General features: G+C 44.4%; 1 protein-coding gene across 3 annotated transcripts in view; it reads left to right on the forward strand.

Annotated features, from left to right (window-relative positions):
• The window catches only part of KIAA0319L (KIAA0319 like), a 127720-nt gene that overhangs the window by 57199 nt on the left and 56354 nt on the right, over positions 1-14167 (forward strand). The window contains exon 1 of one of the 3 annotated variants that reach the window (XM_056557202.1): positions 986-1045. The exons of the other annotated variants lie outside the window; for them this stretch is intronic. The gene's annotated coding sequence lies outside the window, so the exon portion shown is untranslated. Of the gene's footprint in view, positions 1-985; positions 1046-14167 lie in introns of those variants that run through there. 3 annotated transcript variants of the gene reach the window in all.

Genomic DNA, 14167 nt, shown 5'->3' on the forward strand with positions numbered 1-14167 from the left:
TTGTCTTTCTTACCATTTTACTTTTACACTTACGGTTTAGTGCAGGGGTACTCAACTACTTTTAGTAGGGGTCCACTTTTCCAGATCTGTCATCCGGTGAAGGTCCGAACTATTAAGCTTAGACCTGGTTCACACCTAGCGGCCGCGGTGCCATGCCAGAAATAGGCACTGCCTCTTGTAGAACATAATTAGAACTTAATAAGTCATAATTGTTCTCCAACTACCACACACTGTGCCCCTGGTATAATACTGCCACATACTGTGCCCCTGAATATATGACTGCTATATACTGTGCCCCTGGTATAATACTGTCACACACTGTGCACCTGAATATAATACTGCCACATGCTGTATACCTAAATAGAATGCTGTCAAACACTATGCCCCTGAGTATAATACTGCCACACACGGTGCCCCTGAGTATAATACTGCCACACATGGTGCCCCTGAGTATAATACTGTAATACTGCCACACACCATGCCCCTGAGTATAATACTGCCACACACCGTTCCCCTGACTATAATACTGCCACAAATTGTTCCCCTGAGTATAATACTGCAACACACCATGACCCTGAGTATAATACTGTCACACACCGTCTCCCTGATTATAATACTGCCACACACCATGCCCCTGAGTATAATACTGCCATACACTGTGCACCTGATTATAATGATGCCTCACACTATGCCCCTGAGTGTAATACTGCCACACACTATGCCCCTGAGTATAATACTGCCACTCACCGTGCCCCTGAGTATAAAACTGCCACACACTGTGCCCCTGAGTATAATACTGCCACACACTGTGCCCCTGAGTATATACTGCCACAAATTGTGCCCCTGAGTATAAAACTACCACATGCTGGGCCCCCAAATAGTATATTGCCACTGTGCCCTGAAGCAAATTATACCTCTGTGTCCCTTAAAACAACAAATGAGGTGCCCCCCCCATATGAACTCTCCAGCTGTTGCAAAACTACAACTGCCATCATGCAGACAGAAGAGCAGGAGCTGTAGCTTTGAAACAATTGTAGAGATAAAGGTTGGGAAATTCCTGTAATACACATACTTCCAAGGCTGGACTGGAAGCAAAAAAAGGGCCGGGCACATTAGACTATGCAGCCTTTTTTTTTTTTTTACGGTGGGTGTCACAGTAGACACCCATTAAAATAAAATAGGCTGCATACTCTAAAATCACCTCAGTTTAAGGGGCTCTCCAGCTGTGGCAAAGCTTCAGGCATTATGGGAATTGTAGTTTTGTAACAGAGAGCCACAGATTGGGGTGCAGTGTCACCCATCATCACTGTGGAAATTACAAGTGACTCCAGCTCTGATAGGACACCGTCAGGCAGCATACACAATTGTAGAACGACTCACAGAAGACGTCTTCTCTGTTGTCTTTACTTTTCTTCTTCCTCTGGTCTTTATTTTCTTTCAGCTCCATCTTCTCTGCAGAGTCTGACGCCCGCACATCATTGGTTACTTTGTTAGTAGATCCTCATCCTCTGTACGACAACAATAATCATTATAACCCTGCCAGACATCATGACCCCTAAAATAATACTGCCAGACACTGTTTCCTCTGTTTGTCAGAATCCCACCCCTGTACTCCCCCAAGACCCATTTTCCCCTCCTCCTGCAGACCCCTAAGGACTTCTCTACACTGTGGACATTTAGTTGGCAGAATGTCCACTTGCTGCAGGCACCACCGAATCCATTGGCAGTAGGACTGCACGGATGTGCACCATCTCTATAGATGACAATGCAGTCCGGTGGAATTCCACCAGCAGAATGGACGTCTACCCAAAGAACGAACATGTTTGTTCTTAAAGGGGTAGTCCAGTGGTGAAAAACTTATCCCCTATCCTAAGGATAGGGGATAAGTTTGAGATCGCGGGGGGTCCGACCGCTGGGGCCCCCTGCGATCTCTCTGTACGGGGGCCAGGCTCTCCGACCAGATAGCGGGTGTCAACCCCCGCACGAAGCGGCGGCCGACACGCCCCCTCAATACATCTCAGTGGCAGAGCCGGCGATTGCCGAAGGCAGCGCTTCGGCTCTGCCATAGAGTTGTATTGAGGGGGCGTGTCGGCCGCCGCTTCGTGCGGAGATCAACACGCCCCCTTCCCGTCGGGGTTCCGTACAGGAGATCGCAGGGGGCCCCAGCGGTCGGACCCCCCGCGATCTGCAACTTATCCCCTATCCTTAGGATAGGGGATAAGTTGTTCACCACTGAGTCACCACTGGACTACTCCTTTAAGATATACGTCTATTCTGCAGGGGGAATGGGCCTAATGTCCCCCCAGACCCCTAGGTCCTCTTCCAGACCCATCTTTCCCCTCCTTCTGCAGATTCCTCGAGACTCCGCTGCCCCTCTGACCCCTAAGTCCTCATCCAGACTCCTCTGACCCCTAAGTCCTCGTCCAGACTTATCTCCCCCCTTCAGACCCCTCTAGCCCCTTCTGCCCTAACACTTCCCACCCACCAAGACCCCTGCATCATTCTTCTTTAAACTTTTCTGCCCCCCAAGACCCCTCTTTCTACTTCTGCCCTAAAACCTCCACACACCCCCCCCCCCAAGACCCCTGCATCATTCTTAAATTTTCTGTCCCCAGACCCATTTATCCCCTTCTGCCTTAACACTCCTCCCAAGACCCCTGCATCATTCTTATTTCCACGTTTAAGCCCCCCAGACCCATTTATTCCTTTCTGCAATAACACCCCCCCTCAAGACCCCTGCATCATTCTTCCTTTCACTTTTATGCCCTTTTATCCTCTTCTAGCCCTAACACCACTACCCCTGCCCTCCCAAGACCCCTGCATCATTCTTACTTTTACGCTCCCCCAGACCCCTTTATTCCCTTCTAGCCCTAACACCATAACCCCCCCCCCCCCCTCCCCAGACCCCTTTACCCCCTTCTAACACCACTATTATCAAAGGATAGGGGATAAGATGTCTGATCGCAGAGGTCCCGCTGCTGGGTCCCCCGCAATCTCTACTGCAACACAAAATAATTTCAAGCAAAATAATACCTAAATAAGTTCTTTATTGGTTTAGTAGACTAAGTATAGGGGATAAGATGTCCGCAATCTCTCTTGCAGCACCCCGAGTCATCAGCTCTCAGTAGCTAAGTTTGCTCTGTGGATGATGACGGGCTGGCGGTTTGTGACGTCATGGCTCCGCCCCCTTAATGCAAGTCTATGGGAGGGGGCGTGGTAAGTCACGTCCCCTCCCATAGACTTGCATTAAGGGGCGGGACATCACATCATGAGTGGCGGAGCCATGACATCACGAACCGCCAGGCCCTGTATCTTGAGTCATCAGCCACAGAGCAAACCTAGCTCCGGAGAGCTGATGACTCGGGGTGCTGCAAGAGAGATTGCGGACATCTTATCCCCTATACTTAGTCTACTAAACCAATAAAGACCTTATTTAGGTATTATTTTGCTTGAAATTATTTTGTGTACCAGGACAAGTGGATTTTGATAAGGGACAAGTAGATTGTGTTCCGTTTAGTCCCTTGGACAAGTAGTTTCAACTGGTGCCAGAAAGTTAAACAGATTTGTAAATTACTTTTATTTAGAAATCTTAATCCTTCCAGTACTTATCAGATGGTGTATACTACAGAGGAAGTTCTTTTCTTTTTTTTTTCTTTTCTTTCTGTATGAACACAGTGCTCTCTGCTGACACCTCTGTCCATGTTAGGAACTATCCAGAGCAGAAGAGGTTTGCTATGGGAATTTTCTCCTAATCTGGACGTTCCTAAAAAGGACAGAGGTGTCAGCAGAGAGCACTGTGGTCAGACAGAAAAGAAATTCAAAAAGAAAAGAACTTCCTCTGTAGTATAATGTAGACACACCAACAGCTCACCTCCGCCACCTGCACCTGTGCACGGGCCTGATCAGCAGCGTCCCGGACCACGTGTATGCACAAGAAGGAAAAATGTTCCAGCCCAGGATTGCAGATAAAAGCAGTTTCTTTCTTTATTGGGTTGTAAGCCGACAGAACAATAGCCGACACGTTTCGGACCTACTCCAGGTCCTTAGTCATGGCATGTACACTCATTAAAACAAAGTTACTTATATATAAAAACTATATGGTCATGTGATCAATCATCAACTTGATGAAGATAGGAGACATTTTAGACAAAATTATAAGGACAGCACAAAATTATTACCAAGGTTCATCACATCTTACAGTAAACAATTTTACGTTATAAAGAATATTATGAAAAGATATTTGCCCATTCTAGAGCAAGATCCAGTCCTACGGAATTTTGAGGTATGTTCCCTTCAGGCCGTAGCAAAGCGGGGGCCCTCTTTGAGCTCCCGTTTGTCTCCGAGCCTGTTTGTGGGCCCCAATAAAAGTAAGAGTAAACCCACATGGTTAAATTTTCCACGCAGTTGGAAGTGCGGACACAAACAGTGTGTCACATGTAATCATATGCAGGTCACCAACACGTTTTCATCATGCAGTACCAACAGGACATATGAAGTAAAAACCTATATCAACTACAATACCACACACGTTGTGTATTTAGCAACCTGTGTGGTATGTCATATTCTGTACGTAGGTTGTACTGTGAATGCCCTGAAGTGCCGGATTAGGAGACACATTTCGGATGCTAGAGGGACCGGTTTTAGTGTGTCTTCCTTGTCGAAGGACTTCAGGGATGCTCATGGAGGCAATGTAAATTCTTTGCAAATAGTAGGAATAGAAAAGGTTTTGAGACATACCAGAGGAGGGGATCATCGGAGGGCACTCCTGAATCGGGAGTCCTTCTGGATGTTCCAGCTGGACCACAAGGTATGAACCTGAGGCCGGATTTAATCTTATCCTGCTAGGATTCTTGAGGGATACTTGACATATGTACTTGTGTTTGGCAATAGTATAGATTTTCTGTTCATGGTAATAATGCATAGTGTGCATGTACGGGTTGTATACATATTAGTGTGTTCCTGTGCATGTACACACATACGCGTAAAAAGTTTTTTTGTTGAATACCATAATAGTGTACATATATGTATTTTTTAGGGGTGTGAATCGCCAAGAATTTGGCGATACGATTCGAATCACGATACCAGTGTGGCGATTTGATATAGCCCAATATATTGCGATACCGTCTAGGTGACGATACATCACGATATATCCCGACACATCGCCCACCTGGGAGCATTCATAGATCCCAATAAACGCGCACTTTTCTCATTTTATCCCGTCCGGGCTGCAAAATAAAAGAAAACGCACTTTCTCTTACCTGCCAACGAGCCCCCGGAGCTCCGGTACAGGTGTTCGGTCCCCGGGTTGTATTCTTCTTACTTCCTGTTAGCCCGGCACGTCACACGGAGCTTCAGCCTATCACCAGCAGAGACGGGACATCGCTGCGGCCGGTGATAGGCTGAAGCTCCGTGTGACGTGACGGGCTAACAGGAAGTAAGAAGAATACAACCCGGGGACCGAACACCTGTACCGGAGCTCTGGGGGCTCGTTGGCAGGTAAGAGAAGGTGCGTTTTCTTTTATTTTGCAGCCCGGACGGGATAAAAGGAAAAAAGTGCGTGCCGGAGTACTCCTTTAATAGCCATGCTGGCTATTAGCGGCGGCCCCTGGCTACTGAGAACAGCCGGGGGCTGCAGAGTATGGAGCAGGCACGAGTCCGGAGCCCGCTCCATACACAATGCAGAGCACCGCATGCTGGATACTAGCGGCGGTGATGCATCAGCGGCCCCCGGCTACTGAAATCAGCCGAGGGTCGCAGAGTATGGAGCGGGCACGAGTCGGAGCCCGCTCCATACACCCAGAGCGCTGCCGCGTCAGATCCGGCATGCCCGGCTCCACAAATGTGGAACTTGAATCTCCTGATGCCCGGGACATGCTGTTCCGGGCGTCAGGAGATACAAATTCCACATCCCTAAAAGAATCGATTCAAAAATATTTTGAATCGATTCAGTATCGCCAAATGAAAAAATCGCGAGAATCGATTTTTTTGTTACATCCCTAGTGTTTTTCTTCCCTTTTATTCCTCTATAAAATCTTTTCTTATTCCCTGAGATGTGTCTAAACGATACCTTTTGGATGTTAATATACATGAAGCTTAAAATGTGTAAAATATACCCCGCACAAGAGTTTGTTTCATTTGCATGCCCTTCATGATGAACACAATCTATTGTTGTATCTAGCTTCGGCTTCCCTTTTTGGATCCACACCACTTTTTGTAGGATACTATTGATCCATGCCATCTTTCCCAGAGCTCTCTCTATATAAGTTGATGATTGATTACATGACCATATAGTTTTTATATATAAGTAACTTTGTTTTAATGTGCGTACATGCCATGACTAAGGACCTGGAGTAGGTCCGAAACGCGTCGGCTATTGTTCTGTTTTTATCTGCAATCCTGGGCTGGACCCTTTTTCCTTCCTCTGTAGTATACACCAGCTGATAAGTACTGGAAGGATTAAGATTTTTAAATAGAAGTAATTTACAAATCTGTTTAACTTTCTGGCACCAGTTGATTTAAAGAAAAATGTTTTCCAGTGGAGTACCCCTTTAAGAATTCCTGCTGGTAGTTAGCTAGTGTGTGGGTCTGGGTCTTGGTTATATATGGTCTGTAAGTGAAAACCATTGTTTACAAACTACAGTATGGTCTTAGGTGATAGATGTATAAAAAGATTGAGAATTCCACATGGTATATTGTTGTTCACTGTGCTTATAATCTACAGATAACATTCAGGGACTTTACATACTTACGGTAATAAGAAGAAATGTTATTATTTCCCCTATCACATGTCATCTTGCAAGCAGGATGTGGGTGTGAGCCAATGTACATATCATTAAAAACAGGGCCAGGTGTAATTGTCCTGTGACAATGTTTGTAATATATTATTAAACTGTTTTCCAAGTTAAAAAGTTAAACTGTATTTAGTATGCAGGTGCTTCAGCATGTTAAAAGCTTTCATGGTAGGTAAATGGTTTTGTCTGTTTTAAGATTTTTTTTTTTACACTATATATATCTATAAATATTTTATATATCTATAAAATGTGGCCACTGGGCTTACAGCGGGGTTAATGCTCAGCGTGTTTGTATTCATATACACAGTGACCTTTACAGTACCATAAATGGCATAAAAATGTCTGCTCAGTGCCTACTGTAGCTAACGGAAACGAGCTCCCTAGTTGCATGATTATTGAATACAATTCTGTGACCTATTCTCTTTAACCCTTCAAAGGAGAAATCTCATACAGAAATTACTTCTATTAAAAAAATCTTAATCCTTTTAGTACTTTTTAGCAGCTGTATGCTCCAGAGGAATTCTTTACTTTTTGATTTTATTTTTTGTGTTGTCCACAGTGCTCTCTGCTGACACCTCTGTCCGTATCAGGAATGTCCAGAGCAGCATAGGTTTGCAATGGGGATTTTCTCCTGCTCTGGACAGTTCCTGATAAGGGCATCAGGTGTCAGCAGAGAGCACTGTGGTTAACACAAAAAGGAAATTAAAAAAATAAAGATTTTCCTCTGTAGCAAACAGATGCTAAAAAGTACTGAAAGGATTAAGATTTTTTAATAGATGTCATTTACAAATCTGTTTAACTTTCTGGCACCAGTTCATTTAAAAAAAAAAATTTCCACCGGAGTACCCCTTTAAGAATTATTTAGTTATAAGGTACTTTAATAGATGTGCTTAAGTGAATTAGCAAAAGTATTTAAAGAGGTTTTACGGTTTCTGCAAAGAAAGCTTTATCATTATTATTACATAATTATGCACATTTTCCAGTTACTTTCTGTAACTGTACCGCATTAAACTGTGCCCTGAGTGATCAAAAATGTAGATTCGTAGTAAATAACTGCAAGATATATTAATATTATTTATTTTTATTTGAAAGTCTTTAAGGGGTACTCCGGCACTAAGACATCTTATCCCCTATCCAAAGGATAGGGGATAAGATGTCAGATCGCGGGGGGCCCGCTACTGGGGACCCCCGGGATCTGCCATGCAGCACCAACCTTTAGCGGCTTCCGGAACCGCTAGAGGTCCTCAGGCTGAGTCCATCTCAACCCCAAGGACGGAGCATATTGATGTCACGGCTTCGCCCCGTGTGATGTCACACACCGCCCCCTCAATGCAAGTCTATTAGGCTCCCATAGGCTTGCATTGAGGGGGCGGAGCGTCACGTCGCACAGGGCGGAGCTGTGACGTCACTATGCTCCGTCCCCGTGATCGCCAGTAATGAGACCCGGAGCGAACGCGCTCCGGGGACTGATTCTAACGTGGTGCTGCGTGGAAGATCACGGGGGTCCCCAGCGGCGGGACCCCCACGATCTGACATCTCATCCTCTATCCTTTAGATAGGGGACAAGATGTCTTAGTGCCGGAGTACCCCTTTAAATGCTTACATTGACCAGATCAGATATTTATTTAAATCCATATATTTGACATGTTTCCCATATAACCAACATCATCTTATTTATACATGTTTGCTGAATATTACACTCACATCCTGTTTACTTAGAAACTGTATTTAATTAAAAATACACACCTTATAGAAAGCAAGCAAAAGAATCTACTTAATTTAATAGTGAGCATGGTGACATGTGTACATTTGGAAGACATTTACCGTAAATGACAGATAGTTATTGTGTTTACATATGTGCCAGTTAGTGGGATTTTGTGGAAAACCTCTGCTTCAAAAAAATAAATATTAATATATGATAGAGGGGATATGATAGAGACTTAAATACATAAAGGGAATCAACACGGTAAAGGAGGAGAGCATATTTAAAAGAAGAAAAACTACCACAAGAGGACATAGTTTTATATTAGAAGGACAAAGGTTTATGCAGTAATATCAGGAAGTATTACTTTACTGAGAGAGTAGTGGATGCATGGAATAGCCTTCCTGCAGACGTGGTCGCTGCAAATACAGTGAAGGAGTTTAAACATGCATGGGATAAGCATAAGGCTATCCTTCATATAAGATAGGGCCAGGGACTATTCATAGTACAGTGGTCCCTCAACATACGATGGTAATTCGTTCCAAACAAGCCATCGTTTGTCGAATACATCGTATGTTGAGGGATTCGTGCAATGTAAAGTATAGGAAGCTGTACTCACCTGTCCCCGCCACTCGTGATGGTGTCCCCGCCGCTCCCGATGGTGACCCCGGGCCTCCGCTGGGCTCTCCGCTGTCTTCTCCAGTCCTCCGCTGTCTTCTCCGGTCCTCCGCTGTCTTCTCCGGTCCTCCGCTGTCTTCTCCGGTCCTCCACTGTCTTCCGCAAGGCCTTACTGGGCCTGCGTAGCGACGTCATTACGCCGCTGCATACGCCATTCCTATTGGATGACGTGCGCAGCAGCGTATTGACGTCATCGGAGAGGGCCGAGAAGACACCGGAAGACCAGCGCTGGACCCAGAGGGCACCCCGGAGCATCGTGGAGGGGTAAGTAATACTTACCGCACCACACGGGGAGCATTAATGTACGTCCTGGTGCAGCAGTATTTAGCATTTACGTCCTGTACATGATCGCAAGCATCGGAGGCTTGCGTGGCTGGTCCTGGCTGCTGATCGCAGCCAGAGACCCACTGGTAATGGCCGACATCCGCGATTGTGGCGTAATGGCCCACTGGTAATGGCCGATGCCGTGATAAAACAGATCAGCAGTGCGGTCAGAAATATGGATGATCAGATCACCCGCAGCGCTGCCGCAGGGATCCAATCATCCAGTACGGCGCACGGAGGTCCCCTCACCTGCCTCCCTCCACAGGTCTTCTGCTCTGATCTGAGATCGAGCAGACCAGAGCAGAAGATCACCGATAACACTTATCAGTGCTATGCTTTATGCATAGCACTGAACAGTATTAGCACTCAAAGGGTTGCTATAAATAGTCCCCTATGGGTACTATTAACCCCTTAAGGACCAAGGACGTACCGGTACGTCCTTGGTCCTCCTCTTCTGATATAACGCGGGGTTACACAGTAACTCCGCGTCATATCACGGCGGGCCCGGCGTCATAGTGAAGCCGGGACCCGCCTCTAATAGCGCGCAGCGCCGATCGTGGCGCCGCGCGCTATTAACCCTTTAGCCACGCGCTCAGAGCTGAGCCGCACGGCTAAAAGTGAAAGTGAAAGTTCCCGGCTAGCTCAGTCGGGCTGTTCGGGATAGCCGCGGCTAATCGCGGCATCCCGAACAGCTGACAGGACAGCGGGAGGGCCCCTTCCTGCCTCCTCGCTGTCCGATCGCCGAATGACTGCTCAGTGCCTGAGATCCAGGCATGAGCAGTCATGCGGCAGAATCATTGATCACTGGTTTCTTATGAGAAACCAGTGATCAACATAGAAGATCAGTGTGTGCAGTGTTATAGGTCCCTATGGGACCTATAACACTGCAAAAAAAAAGTGAAAAAAAAAGTGAATAAAGATCATTTAACTCCTCCCCTATTAAAAGTTTGAATCACCCCCCTTTTCCAATAAAAAAAAAAACACAGTGTAAATAAAAATAAACATATATGGTATCACCGCGTGCGAAAATGTCCGAATTATAAAAATATATCATTAATTAAACCGCTCGGTCAATGGCGTGCGCGCAAAAAAATTCCAAAGTCCAAAATAGTGCATTTTTGGTCAATAAGTCCTATCAATGCAAAAATGGTACCGTTAAAAACTTCAGATCACGGCGCAAAAAATGAGTCCTCATACCGCCCCATACACGGAAAAATAAAAAAGTTATAGGGGTCAGAAAATGACAATTTTAAACGTATTAATTTTCCTGCATGTAGTTATGATTTTTTCCAGAAGTCCGACAAAATCAAACCTATATAAGTAGGGTATCATTTTAATCGTATGGACCTACAGAATAAATATCAGGTGTCATTTTTACCGAAAAAAAGTACTACGTAGAAACGGAAGCCCCCAAAAGTTACAAAACAGCGTTTTTTTTTTTTCAATTTTGTCGCACAATGATTTTTTTTCCCGCTTCACCGTAGATTTTTGGGCAAAATGACTGACGTCATTACAAAGTAGAATTGGTGGCGCAAAAAATAAGCCATCATATGGATTTTTAGGTGCAAATTTGAAAGAGTTATGATTTTTTAAAGGCAAGGAGCAAAAAACGAAAATGCAAAAACGGAAAAACCCCCGGTCCTTAAGGGGTTAAAGAGTAAAAAAAAAAAAATTTGAAAAATCCCTTCCCCCAATCAAATTGTAAAATTTCATTTTTCTCATTTTACCCCCATAAAGTGTAAAAAAAATTTAAATGAATAAACATATTTGATATCGCCGTGTGTTAATGTCCGAACTAACATTATTAAGAAAAAAAAGTGCAAAAATTATTTTTTGTCACATTTTATTTAAAAAATATATATATAAAAAAATTAAAAGTTTTATATACACAAATGTGGTATCAATGAAAAGAACATATCATGGTGCAAAAAATGAGCCCTCATACCGCCGCTTGTATGGAAAAATGAAAAAGTTATCGTCAAAATAGAGGGATTTAAACATACTAATTTAGTTAAAAAGTATGTAATCATGGGTATCATTTTAATCGTATTGACCCACAGAATAACGAACATATGTCATTTTTACCGTAAATTGTACGGTGTGAAAAGGAAACCTTGCAAAATTTGCTAAATTGCTGTTTTCTTTTTAATTTCCCCACACAAATAGTATTTCTTTGGTTGCGCCATACATTTTATGGTAAAATTAGTAATGTCAGTTACAAAGGACAACTGGTCGTGCAAAAAAACAAGCCATACTAGTCTGTGGATGAAAATATAAAAGAGTTACGATTTTTAGAAGACGAGGAGGAAAAAAATTGGCCTGGTCCTTAAAGGAGTAAGGATAGGGGATAAGTTATAGATTGCGGGGGGGGGGGGTCTGAGGGCTGGGGCCCCCCGGGATTTCCTGGACTGAACGCCCCCTTTCCAGCATACTGCTGCGGCCCCGTCCAGGAGATACCGGGGGGCCCCAGCGCTCGGACCCCCCCCCCCCCCCCATAGATCTATAACTTATCCCCTATCCTTCAGATAGGGGATAAGTTATATTGCACTACAGATCTCCTTTAAGGTCAAAATGGGCTTGTTCCTTAAGGGGTTAAAGGGGTACTCCATTGGAAAACAATAAATTAATTTTTTATTTTTTATAATCAACTGGTGCCAGAAAGTTAGACATATTTGTAAATTACTTCAATTAAAAAATACTAATCCTTCCAGTACTTATCAGCTGCTGTATACTACACAGGAAGTTGCATAGTTCTTTCCTATCTGACCAAAGTGCTGATACCTCTGTCCTGAGCAGGAGAGGTTTCCTATGGGGACTTGTTAATGAATCTGTCCCTAAATCCCTCCACCATCTGTCCCTGACCTGACTCCTGAAGACCCTAACGCTTTCTTTTTCTTAAAATTAAAAATAGCCCTATTTACCTTATTTCAGGCCTGTCGGCCTGCTCAGTCACTGTGGCTGCTGTGAGGGAGGAAGGGGGCATGGCCTGGCAGGCGCAACGTCATCTGAAGCCTGCTGGGGCTCACTTCTGCCCTTCTTCATCTATGCTGCCTCAGTGTATCAGGAGGCTGCACCACCGCTGCATGTTCCTCCATGGCGCAACCACTATTATCCAGGGCTCGCGTCCTGCAGACCCTAGAAGTATGTTTACCCCTCCCTCCCCCTCTTTCCTATACCGCCCTTCTAGATGGTGATAGTTAAGGACCTTTAATAATGTCACTATTCAGCGACCAATTACATGTTGTGGGTGGAGCTCAGTTGTAGGTGAAATGGTGGTTGAAGCCAAAGTCCCAAGAAGGTCGGCACTGCAATCAATAGTTGGTGCCCGAGGACCAATGTAACGATAATCCAGAAGAAGAAAGGGTCCCGGCACTCAGAAGCTTATGAAATCTCAAAGGTTTTATTTATGCAACATGCATAGCATACAGGGTAGGTACGCGTTACGGCACAATAGCCTTTGTCAACTGGAAATGGTGGTTGAAGGACCCTTGGTGATGCTGTGGAGGAGGCAAGGCTGAGCTGGAGTGGAGGTCACTTGTTTCCTGCAGTCACTACTGTCGTGTGTGAATAAATCTGCACCTTGGTATCACCTTAGTAGAAAAGAGATTACATGAGGAAGAGGTTTGTTACAGTGTTTCACTCCAGTAGTAAGGTGAATATATGAGGAGGGGGGTTGTTACAGTGTGTTACCACAGTGGTAAAGTATTTACATGAAGATGAGGTTTGTTACAGTGTGTCACCCTATTATTAAGGTGGGACATGTCAAAGGGCGGCGCTAATGGGTGGAGTAAAGGGGGCCGCAAAATTAGCTTTTGCCTAGGGTGGCAAAATCCTTGCACCAGCCCTGTTCACATGTGTTGGAGCATCTGTATTCTGTGTCACAGGCTTCCTTAAAAATACTGGCCAAGATAAAGCTATTTTTTTCTAAACAAATACTGGATGCTATTTGAGAAACATGTTGGACCCCGTTAAAGTCATTAGGTTTTATTCAGTGCCATTTGTGTCTAGCATGTAAGGGATCCACCATCCTAGTCAATAAAGAGCAACACTGAAAAATATAGAGCAAGTGTGAACCCAGGCTTAGGGTAGGGTCACACATTGCATAAACGCAGCATATGTCACACTGCAAGAATTCATAAGCACTTATCTGTTTTAAAACTTAGCCTTTAATCAACCATAAAAATAGCCCGCTGGCTGGTAGAAGTATTAACGGCTTCAGTCGAAGCCAGGCCAAAACTTTTTTTTATATATCAACTGGCTCCGGAAAGTTAAACAGATTTGTAAATTACTTCTATTAAAAAATCTTAATCCTTCCAATAGTTATTCGCTTCTGAAGTTGAGTTGTTGTTTTCTGTCTAACTGCTCTCTGATGACTCACGCTGTGTAGTTCCCATTGGGATATTCTCCCATCATGCACAGCTCCCGGGACGTGACATCATCATTGAGCAGTTAGACAGAAAACTTCAGAAGCTAATAACTATTGGAAGGATTAAGATTTTTTAATAGAAGTAATTTACAAATCTGTTTAACTATCCAGAGCCAGTTGATATATATATATAAAAAAAAGTTTTTTTGGAATACCCCTTTAAGACAGGAAAGGCATGAGGGGCTTGGAGCCAGAAGCGAAAGCCCCTCAGGGCTTACCCCCTCCCCCGCCTTTCCGGGTAAGTAA

Source organism: Hyla sarda, chromosome 2, assembly GCF_029499605.1.
Source record: "Hyla sarda isolate aHylSar1 chromosome 2, aHylSar1.hap1, whole genome shotgun sequence".
Taxonomy (NCBI): Eukaryota; Metazoa; Chordata; class Amphibia; order Anura; family Hylidae; genus Hyla; species Hyla sarda.